This window comes from Lichenostomus cassidix, chromosome 19 (assembly GCF_008360975.1).
Source record: "Lichenostomus cassidix isolate B80296 chromosome 19, HeHo_3.0, whole genome shotgun sequence".
NCBI classification, from domain to species: Eukaryota; Metazoa; Chordata; class Aves; order Passeriformes; family Meliphagidae; genus Lichenostomus; species Lichenostomus cassidix.
Window position 1 is genome coordinate 123,058 of NC_139499.1, and position 12,716 is coordinate 135,773.

General features: G+C 42.9%; 1 long non-coding RNA gene across 1 annotated transcript; it reads right to left on the reverse strand.

Annotated features, from left to right (window-relative positions):
- Nucleotides 1–822: 822 nt before the first annotated feature.
- LOC146428909 (uncharacterized) lies at nucleotides 823–6,072 on the reverse strand. Its single transcript, XR_014855828.1, has 2 exons — nucleotides 5,901–6,072; nucleotides 823–2,301 (listed from the first exon to the last, which is right to left on the reverse strand). It is a non-coding gene; the product is annotated as an uncharacterized LOC146428909 (long non-coding RNA).
- Between the last annotated feature and the right edge of the window lie 6,644 nt (nucleotides 6,073–12,716).

A 12,716-nucleotide genomic window follows, 5' to 3' on the forward strand; every position in this document is an offset into this window, starting at 1 on the left:
GCTTCAGGCCATCCAGAAAAGTATCTACCAATATGAAAATGTACCAGTCCCTGTTCTGCCAGGGCAACTCTGCAAAATCAATATGCCAATAGTCACCTGGTGGATTTCCTTGTTTTATTAGCACTGGAGGCAGTCTTCTTCCTTCCTTGGAATTCTTTTGCAAACAAATCACATATTTTTCAAAAACTAGTCTATTAATTTCTGTCATTTTTGTGCTTACTATATTCATTTGCAAACTAGTCACCATATTCTGTATTTTCTGATGTGTTTCCTGATGTTTTAGTTCTGTTATACATTAATTGCAGAGGCACAATTACCTGCCCACATAAGGTTACCAATCACCTGCTGGGATTTTCCTTAGATTCTAATGATGGCGCTAACTGCCTGTCCTGATTACTACAGTTTGGCCAGACATTCCACTTTTTGCTAGATACTATTGCAAGGATACATTTTCAGCAACCTCTTTAGCTGTTTTGTCAGCTATTCGATTCCCTGTACTAACTGGGGAGTCTCCAAACTGATGGGCTTTACAGTGCATCACAGCCACTTCTTTTGGCTTTTGTACACTTTGTAGTAGGTGACTTATTTCTTCTCTGTACTTAATAGGAGACCTCTGTGCTGATTAACAATTCCCTTTCCTTCTGTATGGTTGACGTGGTTTAGACCCTGGCCAAATGCCAAGGTACCCACAGCATCTACTCACTCACTCTCTCCGCTGCCACAACTGGGAAGAGGAGAGGACAAGGAAAAAAGTCAATACACTCAGGGCTCATGACTTGAGATAAGGACTGGGAGACACTCCAAGGACAGAACAGGCTCCTCTTAAAGTTACAAAGTGAAATTTTATTACTACAGAAAAAGAGGAGGATAATGAGAAGTAAAAACAAAGCCCTCAAAGACACCATTTTCTCCGCTCACCCTCCTCCCTCCTTCCCACAAGCAGGACAGCAGGGAGGGCATGGGGGTTTGGTCAGTTCATCATCAGGATCTTCTGCTGGTGCTCCAGGAGAGAAGGCTTTTCCTCTGCATAACCATGGGGTCCCTCACACGGGAGGCAGCTCTCCATGAACTGCTCCAGCATGGGTCCACTCTCACAAGCAGCAGTCTGCCCAAACCTGCCACAACGTGAGCTCCCCCTGCAGGCAGACAGTTCTCCCAAAAGTGCCGTGGTGTGGGGTCCCTCATCCACGGGGTGCAGAACTCCAAGGCCAGTCTATTCCATCTCGGGAGCAAGGCCTCTCCCTCCACTGGGACTCCCACTGGATCATAGCTTCCTCCAGGCATCTACCCACTCTGGCGTGGGCACCTCCCCACTGGCTGTGGGTGGATCACTGCATTCCCTGTGGACCCCATGGGCTGCAGGGGGACAACCGGCTTCACCATGGTCCTCACCACAGCCTGCAGGACCCTCCGCTCCGGTGCCAGAAGCACCTCCTCCCCCACCTTCTCCACTGACCTTGGAGCCTGCATGTTGTTTTCTCTCACATATTCTCACCTCCTCCTCTTTCTCTGGCTAAAAAGGAAATGTCCCTCTCTTGTTTTGATTTCTTCTTAAATATGTTATCACAGAGGTGTAGCCAACATCTCTAATTGGCCCAGCCTTGGCCAGCAGCATGTACATCATCTTCAGGGCCATCAGGGATTGGCTCTGCTGGACACGGTGAAATCTTTGAGAAGCTTCACACAAGAGCCATCTTTGTGGCTCCCCACCACTAGCAAAAACTGGGCCAAGCAAAACCAACACAATGGCTTCATGGGTGTGTATTATTCCAAAAACATATTTTTAACCAGTCAATATGTTTACCCCTTTTCCTTCATTGATTTCTAGGTAAGGTCATTAATTCTGCTTTTTGTGCTGATGTGTTAAAAGATAAAGGCTGAGTTTCTATTGCCTGGGTTAGGGTTCCCACTGCATACTCAGCTGCCCATCTTCCATTTCATGCCTTGCTGCTCCCACTGGTATGCAGGTCCAGTTCTGGATCCTGGATGGGATCCCTCTTGAGATCCCATCTGCCAGAACACACTTGTTCAATGATTACCAGGCAGTCATAGTATACAAAGGTCTCTGGGCTTCCTTTGAAGCCTGGAAACATGGCTGGGTTCAAGGCAGTGGTTATCTTAAGTTCAACATTGTTCTGCTCCAGTAGGGCAACTTGGTATTTCAGCCTCCTGCTGGTGATATCCAGTGTCCTCCTTTTTGGTTCCAAACCAGCTATTCCATATGAGGTAGTGTCATGGTTTGGACACTGGCCAAATGCCGGGCACCCACAACAGCTGCTCATTTGCTCTTCTGTACCTCAGCTGGGCAGAGGAGAGGAAAAAGAGATTAACAAAGAGGTCATGAGTCGAGATAAGAGCCGGGAGAAAACACTTCAAGGGCAAAACAGGCTCAATGTAGAGTCACAAAGTGAATTTACTACAGACAGAGTCAGACGAGGATAATGAGAAGTAAAATAAGCCCTTAAAGACACTGTTCTTTCCCCCAACCTCTCCCTCCTTCCCAATAACAGTGCAGGGGGTTTGGTGTGGGGATTTGGGTCAGTTCATCACCGAGGTCTTTCTTCCGTCACTCAGGGAGAGAAGTCCTTCCCCTGCTGTGCCATGGGGTCCCACAGGAGACAGTTCTCTGCAACCTCCTCCAACATGGTCCAATCTCACAAGCAGCAGTTGTCTCAAAACTGCTGCAATGTGAGTCCCCTCACGGGTAGACAGTTATCCCCAAACTGCTGCGGCATGGGTCCCTCATCCACGGGGTGCAGACCTCTGAGGACAGGCTGTTCCAGCCTGGGAGCAGGGACCTTTCAACCAGGTCTCCCCCAGGATCGCAGCCTCCAGGCATCTACCTGCTCCGGTGCGGGCACCTCCGCAAGGGACCTCTGCATTCCCATGGACCCCATGGGCTGCAGGCAGACAACCTGCCTCACCATGGTCTTCACCACAGCCAGCAGAGGAATCTCAGCTCCAGTGCCTAGAGTACCTCCTCTCCCTCCTTCTCCACTGACCTTGGTGTCTCCACATTGTTTGCCTCACATGTTCTCACCTCCGTCTCCTCCTCCTCCACCTCCTCCTCCTCTGGCTAGAAACAACTGCATGTGCATATCGTTTTGATTTCTTCTTAAATATGTTCTTGCAGAGGCATTACCACCATCTCTAATTGGCCCAGTCTTGGCCAGAGGCATGTCTATCTTCAGAGCCATCAGGGATTGGCTCTGCTGGACATGGTGGCTTCCAGCAGCTTCTCACAGGAGCCATATTTATGTGCCCCCCTTCACCTCCCTGCTACCAAAAGCCTGGCCAAGCAAAACCATCACAGGTAGTTACATTATAATCTTTTGTCACGATATCAACTTTTGTGCTTCCTGGGTTAAAAGCTCTGCAGCTACCATTGCTCTTAAGCATCCAGGTCTTCCTTGACTTGCACTATCCAGTTGTTGGGAAAAGTACCTCACAGGCTGCTTGCATGACCCCAAATGCTGTGCCAGTACCCCTAGTGCCAGGTGCATCCATTCATGCACAAATAACCAGATGGTTTGGTTAAGTGTGGGAGTCCGAACACAGGGCTAGGCATTAAAGCTCTTTTAGGACTTCAAAGGCCCTTTGACACTCAGGAATTCACACCAAGTATATCTCAGTGGAGGACTATACAAGGGTTTTGCCATACACCATAGCACTCATAATCCACCCACCATCCTGCCATACCTAAGAAGGCTTGTAGTCCTTGGCTCTGGAGTCTGGCAAATGAGTTCTTTTCAGCTGCTTCACAAGATTCTTTCTTCCTGCAAGATCTCTAAGATATATTACTGATTCTTTGCCCATTTGTGCCATTTTCTTTGACACTCTGTATCAAGATTGTCCTAGGAAATTTAACAGACTTACAGAAGCATCAAGGCACTCACTTTCAGTCTTGGTTGCTGGCAGAATATCATCTACACATTATAGTAAAGTTTTGTCCAGATTTTCTATTTCCAGCTTTCCAATTTTTTTCCTCAACTGATTGTCAAAAATAGTGGTGCTCTTTTGAAGCCCTGGGGTAGCACAATCCATGTTAGCTGCACCTTCTGCCCCATGTTTGGATACCCCTGCTCAAAATCAAACAATTTCTAACTATCTGAGTCAAGAGGTATTACAGAAAACGCATCCTTAAGAGCAAGCACTGTGAACCATTCCTATTTTCCTTTCAGTGCTGTCAAAAGTGTGTATGAATTAGCTATTACTAGATGAGTATCAGGTACTTTTTAATTAATGGCCCTTAAATCTTGTACCAATCTATATTCCCCATTTTGCTTTTTAATTGGTAATATTGGTGTGTTATATTCTGATTCACACTCTTTCAACAACCCGTATTTTAAAAATTTTTCTATACCCCTTCCTTGCCTCCCATTTAATAGGATATTGTTTTTGCTTTACCAGTCTGGCTTCAAATCCTCACTGGTTTGGCCACCTTTGATCATCCAGGCATCTAAGTTGCCTATACCAACAGGGTTACAGCATTCTCTACCTCCTCTGGCATTTCTTCCAACTCTTTTGATTTATAAATTTATATTTCCCTATCTTGGAGACTTATTTGAAAATTCAAGTTTCCCAATAATTCTCTTCCCAACAAGGGGATTGGGCATTCTGGCATATACAAATTAGTGTGTCCCCAACTGTTTTCTTAACTTAAATAGTAATGGGTGTAAAAAAATAAAAGGCCTGTTCTCTTTCCTCCCTGTCACATCCACAACGCTTACAGATTCCAAGCTAAGTTTTCCTCTGTACACATATTCAGTACCAAATAAGTTGCTCTTGTAAAAAAGCAAAAAAATTGGTAAAAATTTACTTTTTCATTCCCTAGCAATAGTGTAGCCAATTATTACAATGTAGATTGCCAATGTATACTTCAGCCACCAATTATTACAATACTCACTCAATTGTTTCTGAGTGAGGGGGGTCCTACTGCATTCCTTTTGCCATTCTGGATAATTTCTTAGAGTGAAAAACAAGGTGACATAAAGAACTTCATCCCACTTATTCTCACTTCTAAAAAACAACATTAATTGCAATATGATATTATAATTTAATGTGCCATTTTCTTGCCATTTTTCTTGATCCTCCTAAGTATACACTGGCCACCAATGGTTACAATATTCAATCATTTTTCACTTAAGTAATTCACCTGCTGCTTCTGTCCAAAGCTTCAATATGCATTTCAATGGCGAGGTTTTAGGAATCTGACTGTTAACAGACAAATCACCAACACCCTTAAACGTACTCTTAATACGCACACTAAGTTTCTTAGCCATGCTGTGTTCAAAATAGGAAGTAATACAAAAACACCAACAAATACCAAACAATACACAGACACTGACAGAAACTTTTAGGCATATTAAGTTTTCAGTTTAGCAATTCTGACTGTCCAACCCAGCGATAGTTTTTGTTTATGACACTGTCCTGATATTATGAAACAACTTGACTCAACCGTCTGTTTAATGCCCAGGGCTTCTGTGCCTTTAAGATGGAGCCGGGGGGCGAGGCCGGAGCTGGGGGATCAGTTTAACGGCCGATGGAGCCCGGGGGGCGAGGCCGGAGCTGAGGTCAGTTTAACCGAACTGGCATGTGCAGATCCGTTAAACGGCTTGGCCTAACAGCCCTGGCTATAAAAGTGGCTCGGTCCAACGGCCTGGAGAGACTTCGAGAGAGATAGCTCTCTGTGGAACTTCGTGGGAGAGATGGCTCTTGGAGAGACTGGGGGGAGACGATTCTCTGCCAGGCCTCGTGAGGGGAGACAGTTCCCCTCTGGGGCTTCGTGGGGGAGACGGCTCTCCGCCGGGTTTTGTGAGGGAAACGGTTCTCCGCTGTGCTTCCCACTAGCTTAGGAAAAAGGTTTTGCTTTTTTCTTTTCCTCCCCCTGGCCTCCCTACCTTTCTTGACTTCTCTCCGGGCCGGGGAACCTGTGGGGTTGCCTCGGCCTGTCCTGTCTGAAATCCAAGGAAGACCACGCCCGTGAGTGGAGGCGGGGAGTCACTGGAATCCAGCAGCTTCACCGGCTGTGTCATTGGCTCCTCTGGGCATCCTTTTCCCGTTTTTTTATCTTTGTTTCATTTTGTGTTAATAAATAGTTAAGTTTTTTTCCTGTGTTAATAAATAGTTCAGTTTTTCCCCCACTTTCACTTGCTGTAGTTAATTTGTTTCATTGGCAGAGGAAAGAGGGGAAGGCCTTTTCCCCTGGGAGGAGGTGCTCATCCCACAGCGATTCCTCCTGAAACTTTGTCTCCCAAACCGAGACACCAAGGCTTTCAACCTGGGTACTCTACTTAGTCCAGCCCTGAAAAGCTTTCACAGACAGGCAGTCTGGAAGATTCTAACCTCCTCTCTTTTCAGAATAGCAAAAGAAGTGTCTTTTCTTACCAATTCCAGGGGACATCACCAAGAGCCTTTTGGATCGGGGATCGATGGGTGTCCCGGAGAATTCCTTGGTGCTGGCTGGAACCAGTCAGGTCCCTAAGTCCTCTGGTCCCTCTTAATGAGGTCCCATCTGAGCTGCCAAGAAACTGTCACCAAATGGGGTGAAAGAAACTTATATAACACCAATCTGATGTGAATAAGCACTTTATTTCAGCACCAAGAACACTGGGGATAGTTTAGTAAATAAAACCCGTTCATTTAATATACTTTTTCTGATGAATCATTGTTACATAAATTCTTTTACATGCTATGTATAATATTCCTGCTCTTAAATTTAACCTTTACAATTACTGGTTTCACTAGTTGTAAAACTTCATTAATATTCCTACCATAAGGCCATCACTGGTCACTTCTACTGAGCTCTACATTGGAATCCCTGATATTCAAATTTAGATGGGAAGGGTAGGAACTTTCCAAGCAGCATCACTGGTGGGCATTATGGTCTCCATAGTTTCTTGAACAAAACATTGGAACTCCAGTAATTTCTTGGTGAAGTTTCTATGGTTGCATATTTTAAACACAGCACTCCTAACATTCCGATACCTTATACTTCACAATTTTCTACTTGTAATCATAACTAAATCTTTTATATGATTAAATATATTATTTTATGAGAATATTTATAATATTGTTCTGTCTGCTACCTAGGACCCTCTGCAGGGCTGTCTGAGCCTGGTGATGGCTGGCACCTCTTCCACTCTGCCAACTTGTGCACAACCTTTTTGGTTTTCATTTTAGAGACACTTGGTCCCTGGGTGGTGCAGCTGGGAAGAAAATTTGTGAAGCACAAACTGCTGCAGCAGTGTCTGTACAAGCTTGCAAGGGCAGAGACTGTTCAGAGTACTGAATAATTACTCAGCAGCCATGAATGCTTTTAAAGTCCCTGTTAACCAGTATGCTCATTGAAGGATCTCACCACGCAAATTTGCCAGATTTTCAAAGTGGCACCTTCTTTCATGCTTGAAGAAGACGTATTTAGGGGTCCCCATGACCTATAGCTAGTGCCTGCAGTTTTGGGTAGCATGTTAAGTTGAGTGGTTTTATTTGTGAACTTTGGAAAAATGCATATTTACTGTCACTGTAACCCTCTGGCACAAAAGGTAAATTATTTTTAAATGCTTCTCTCTTCTTTTAGAGGAGTTACAGTGCATGAGCCAGTGCAGAATTCCTGCATGCTCTATAGACTTTATATTGTCATTAAAATGATGGTAATAGAAGGTTCTTGATTACTTGATCTAAGATCATCAATGTGAGGGGACATGGAACCAAGGCATTCTAGTAAACATTCCTTGCTAAACTCCACAGAACATGCTTAACTGAGGACAAAGGAATAAATAAGAGGAGAAAACAGTGCCTGTGTTTTTACTAGCCAAGTATCTGCACTGCCGTCATGTTCATCAGTCTTATTACATACACCATGTTCAAAGTAAATATACAGAATGCCCTTACTTACTATTTGTCAGAGAAAAAAAGAACATAGTGAAAGCACACTGCAGAGAAATCTGGACAATTGGACCAAAAGAAAATGAGTTTAAAAAAAATGGAAAAAATGTGGATCACTATAGTCTCTTTCTCATCTGTAATCACTCCTGTGCTGTGACAGAAACAGCGTGTTGCTGTTCCTGGGCTGAATTGGAGCTACACTGGCTTGGGAGTTGTTATTAAAAAATAATTTGGGAGAAGGTGACAGACAACACAGAGAACAGAAATATTCAGTTCACCTTGAAGTTGCAAAATAGAGCTTAAAGACTAAATAGCAAAATAGATAAAAGAACTTAAAAGCAGATACAAGATGATAAACACAGCTGGAACCAGTGGAGAAACAGATAATGAGGAATATAGTGGCTTATGTGGCAAAGCCAACAAAAAAGGAGCAACAGCACATGCCCTAAGAAAAGTTTAAGGCAAGGCTATTTACAATATTGGTGGCACTCAACAAGTACGACCAGCAGACACCCCTTTAGACGATCCTCTAGGACATAAAAGGACTTCCAGTAGGAGGCAGATGCATGTAAATAAGTTCTAGGAAAAGTGATGTTTATGTATTATCTAGGAAGTACATTGTAATATATATGTATGAACATGATGGAATAAACACCTTACTGTAAAGTTCCAGGACACAACTGGTTAGAGTAGATATCCTCCAGGTGTGTTCAGTATGCTGCGAATAAAGAATGCCTCCTTTCTAATACTTCCAATTGTGTTAGGAAGTTTGTTTTCTAGCCAGTTTTGGTATCAAAGCAAAGAGATTACAACTACATATAAAAGAAAAAGTGCACAGGGGGGAAACATGAACCCTGTGTTCTGAGGGTCTGATAGATTTGCTCATAGCTTCCAGACTCTGCAGTCTAACTGCTGCACAAAATATAAGAGACAATATAATTCTGTGTTATTAATTATCTGAGAGGTTGGGGCTTCTTTCCTCTTCTCCCTCTGCTCTTCTCCTCTCTTCACAAGTTATATATGTGAATCCTGGAACTAAACCACTTACAGAAAGAAATGGCAAAAGACCAAGTTAAAGCTGGGTAATTGAGGCACATGTCCTGTACTGGACAAAGATAACACAGTAATGGGGTGGAAGAATGGGGACTGAATTGGAATCCCCCATGGATGAAAATTTTGCATAGGTGTTGATGTTTTCCTGCCGAGAAATGCAGGTCAATGGTGATCAGTGTAAGGCTGGTTGTTTATTACTTTCCCTCACCCCTTCACAAATTTTTATGGAGTCCACTAGTTTCAACAGGCATACACTAAGGTTTTCTGACTCCCAGATGTTACATAAAGGTTGTAAAGGATATTTATATTTACCCATAGAAATTTCAATGGCAAGTTGACTGAAATCCCCTAAGCTACATTTAGCTTGAGGTGAAATTTGTAACTGCTTCCATATAGTAAAGCAGAGCCTTCTGATCAAGATAGCCTGGCTCTTCTAAGTGCTAGAGAATAATGCATATTTCTGGGAATGAAACAGAATAATTCCCCAAACTAATGAGTAAGTAAAAAAAAAAAAAAAAGATGTTATGTATTGCTCTCAATTTCTTTCCACAAGACAACTATGACCTTGAAATGGAATTTCTCTTTTATTTAATGATTATAAAAATAACTCTGAATTCAATTCCTCTCTGTTTTTTGTTTTACAGTCAGGCTCCCTTGTTTAGAAGAAACATTTTTCTTGCCTTCTAGTTATGTGAAAAGCTCAGTCAATCTGTTGTTGGAGCCCCGCTGGTTAACTAGTAGAAGGAGAAGAGCAAAGTGATACTAAATAATTTAAACCAAGGAATTTAGATCAAAATATTTTCTTCCAGAAGAGTTGTTATTGAATTTTAAATCTAGACAGAATATTAAGATTGATTGGTCAGGTGTTTTTTATATATATATATATATAAAACACTTCATTCAGGAATCTTACAGTAAAACTCCATGGAGGCTGTGTATTACACTGAATGTCTTTTCTAGAAGGAAGTTTCTGAATTTCCAGGCTCTGAACTGATGGAGAAATTGTTAGGGTCCATGGTAATATATTACAGTTGTTAATTACTCCAGCTGCTAAAAACCTGTAAATTACTTCTAGTCTGAACATTGATTTACAACATACAGCAAATATCTCTGATAGATTTAAAAAGCTTAAGGAACTAATTTTTCTGTTAGTCATCCTGAAGTCATGCTGGATAAGCACTATTCCAGTTAAGTGTCACTTAACTCTATGACTTCAGTTAACTTTATTCAGCTTCATAGCTCATGTGGCTGGAGGAGGTGAGAGAGAGTGTGTTGGGAGGAAAGGATTAAAACTGGAAGGTTTGGTGAGGAGGAGAGAATAGTTTTGCTCGAAGTGATCTTGCAGGTGGGAATGCTAAAAATGTTGGTGTGAGAAAACTCCATTTATTATGCTTAATGTTGTCCATTCTTTGCTCATCAGATGTGGGAACCCTTTTGTTCTAGTGAGGCAGGCAGCTAGCACCCACTCCCCCTCACTGCTGCTGTCTGCTAGAATTAATTAAGCCAAATAGAGCCTGCATCCTCATGTGTCTTCCACAAGGTGTTATTAGCAAGGTAATGAAATAAATTTACTCTTTGCATTTTGGCTGTGGTTTGATGGTTGCCCTTGGTTACTTGTATGTGTTGATTCACACAAAGGGATACAGAAGAGTGGGAAGAATCCTGACCTGGAGAAATGCCAAATTTCCACTCTTCTGAGGACCCATGTTGTAGCAATAATGGTCTTACCAGCAGGAAGCAGCTGGCACATATGACCCTCAAAATGCATCATGATGTGATATTGTGTAACCAAAAGGCATCTTCTCCACCCCCAGAACAATCCATGCCTGCTGGGTAAGAGTCTGGACATAGCCTGTGAACAATGTCCTGGCAGTGAGCTTCCATTTTGTAGGCATGTAAACTCCTCCTATCTTCCAGAAGGATTTGCCTGAGTAACTTTCGAGCAAGGAGTACTTATGACATCTAAATCTGTACTTACTACATCTAAATCTCTACGAAATGGCCAGTATCAGCTGTGTTTGTGTGCAGTAAGATGCAACTGGAAGATGGCAGCATGAAGATACAGTGGAGCGTGAAGTTATAGATGCCTTCCACTGAAAATACAATCTAAACAGCAAATAAAACAGACAAATTGATATAGTAAATAGTTGTTATAGTAAAAAGCTTCTTAGAAAGATTTGGTGTCCTTTGTCCTGAAGTTCTTCACCAGCTGTTACACCTTTCCCTGCACAGGGTCTGCAAAAAGGAACCATCCAAGTACCGCAGGGTAAAATCTCCTGGTTTATGTTAAGGTCCTCCTCATTGCCTGGTTTAGGCAATGAGTAGGGGATGGCTTTTTCCTTTAATCTTTGGGGATTTTGAAATGTTTTGGTGGTTTGGGCTTGGGATTTGTTTTTCTAGGCCACTGCAGAATGCTTCCATCTCCCACAATGTAAATGATGAGGACAGTTATGTCCAACTGAACAGTGGCAAGGAACCACAAGAGCCATTGTTATAAATTTAGAGTCAATAAAGTGGTGAGAGCCAAGCCAGTCGAACCAATTAGAATTTTATTGAGCAAGTCAGCCAGTAAGCAATTACAGCGCTGGGCTGCTGGAGGGTCTCCTGCCCTGCCAACAACAGCAGCTCCTCTTTCTCAACCCCCAGTTATATACTCCTCACCTCCCGGAGGGTGCTGCTTCTAGGGTACTCTGGGTCTGCACGGCTTGTTGCTGGGGTCTTGTTGCTGGGGTCTTATTCTGCCTCCCTGCGATTGCGAAGTCGAGGATTGGAGCTTTCCCTTTTCCATGCGACCTTCACGTGCACATCACCTGCTGGAGTGCTGCTCACCCCGGCGGCGTCTTGCAACATGGTAACTGACTCAACCATAAGCACTCTTCCCCTCCTCCCCAGTTAGTCAAGAGTGACAATTTTATTAACAAACACAGAAACATCTATTACATAAAGATTTGATTAACAAATACAAGCATGTTTATCACAGCCATGATATCTTGAATCACTCTGATCATTTGCTCAGGGTACTCTGGTCAGTGTTTGCAGCTGGGTATTTGTTTTGCACAAGTCCACAGTCTCCAGGCATGGCACAAGAATGGCCAAAGCATATCCTGCAGGGCCCTCTCCTAGCTTCTAAGCTTTATTCTGCAGATGGATTGCTTGCTATGTATTACAACTACGAGGAAGCTGAATGCTTTCAACTGAGTATGCTTCCATTTCCTTTACAAATGAGATTTACGTGAAGTTGTAGTGTTTGGTGGTTACTCTTGACCAACTCTAAAATGCACTGTGAACATTTTGAAAATACATTAGCAGTTTTAAGACTCTACACACTGTAAATAAAATGTCGATATTTATGAAAACGATAGTTTGATTTAAAATCTCTTGGTTTTAATAGCAGCTCTTTTGATTTGGATCAAATTTTGAAATGGATCATTTTCCTTTGAATGGAAAACTTTCCATTTACATTTACTACACTGAATCTAAAGTCAAAGGAAAGTAATAGTGATGTCAGACAAAACATTTGACTCTTTTTAGCCAGGAAAAAGGATCTCATAGATAGCATCCACTGTGCTTAACGTTTTTGAAAACGCAGTAAAAGACTGCTATGCTATGAAGTTCCTGGTTAACCCAAGGTAAGGTTTTCTGCTGGTGGAGGCTGTTGCTGCCATCTTTGGCTCTGGAGAGCAGCTCTGGGTGTTCAGAGCGCGGCCGATCTGTTGGGACAGGGGCTTATGGAGAGGACCCAGAACACCCCTCGGTCCCTGACCGAGCCGCAGGAA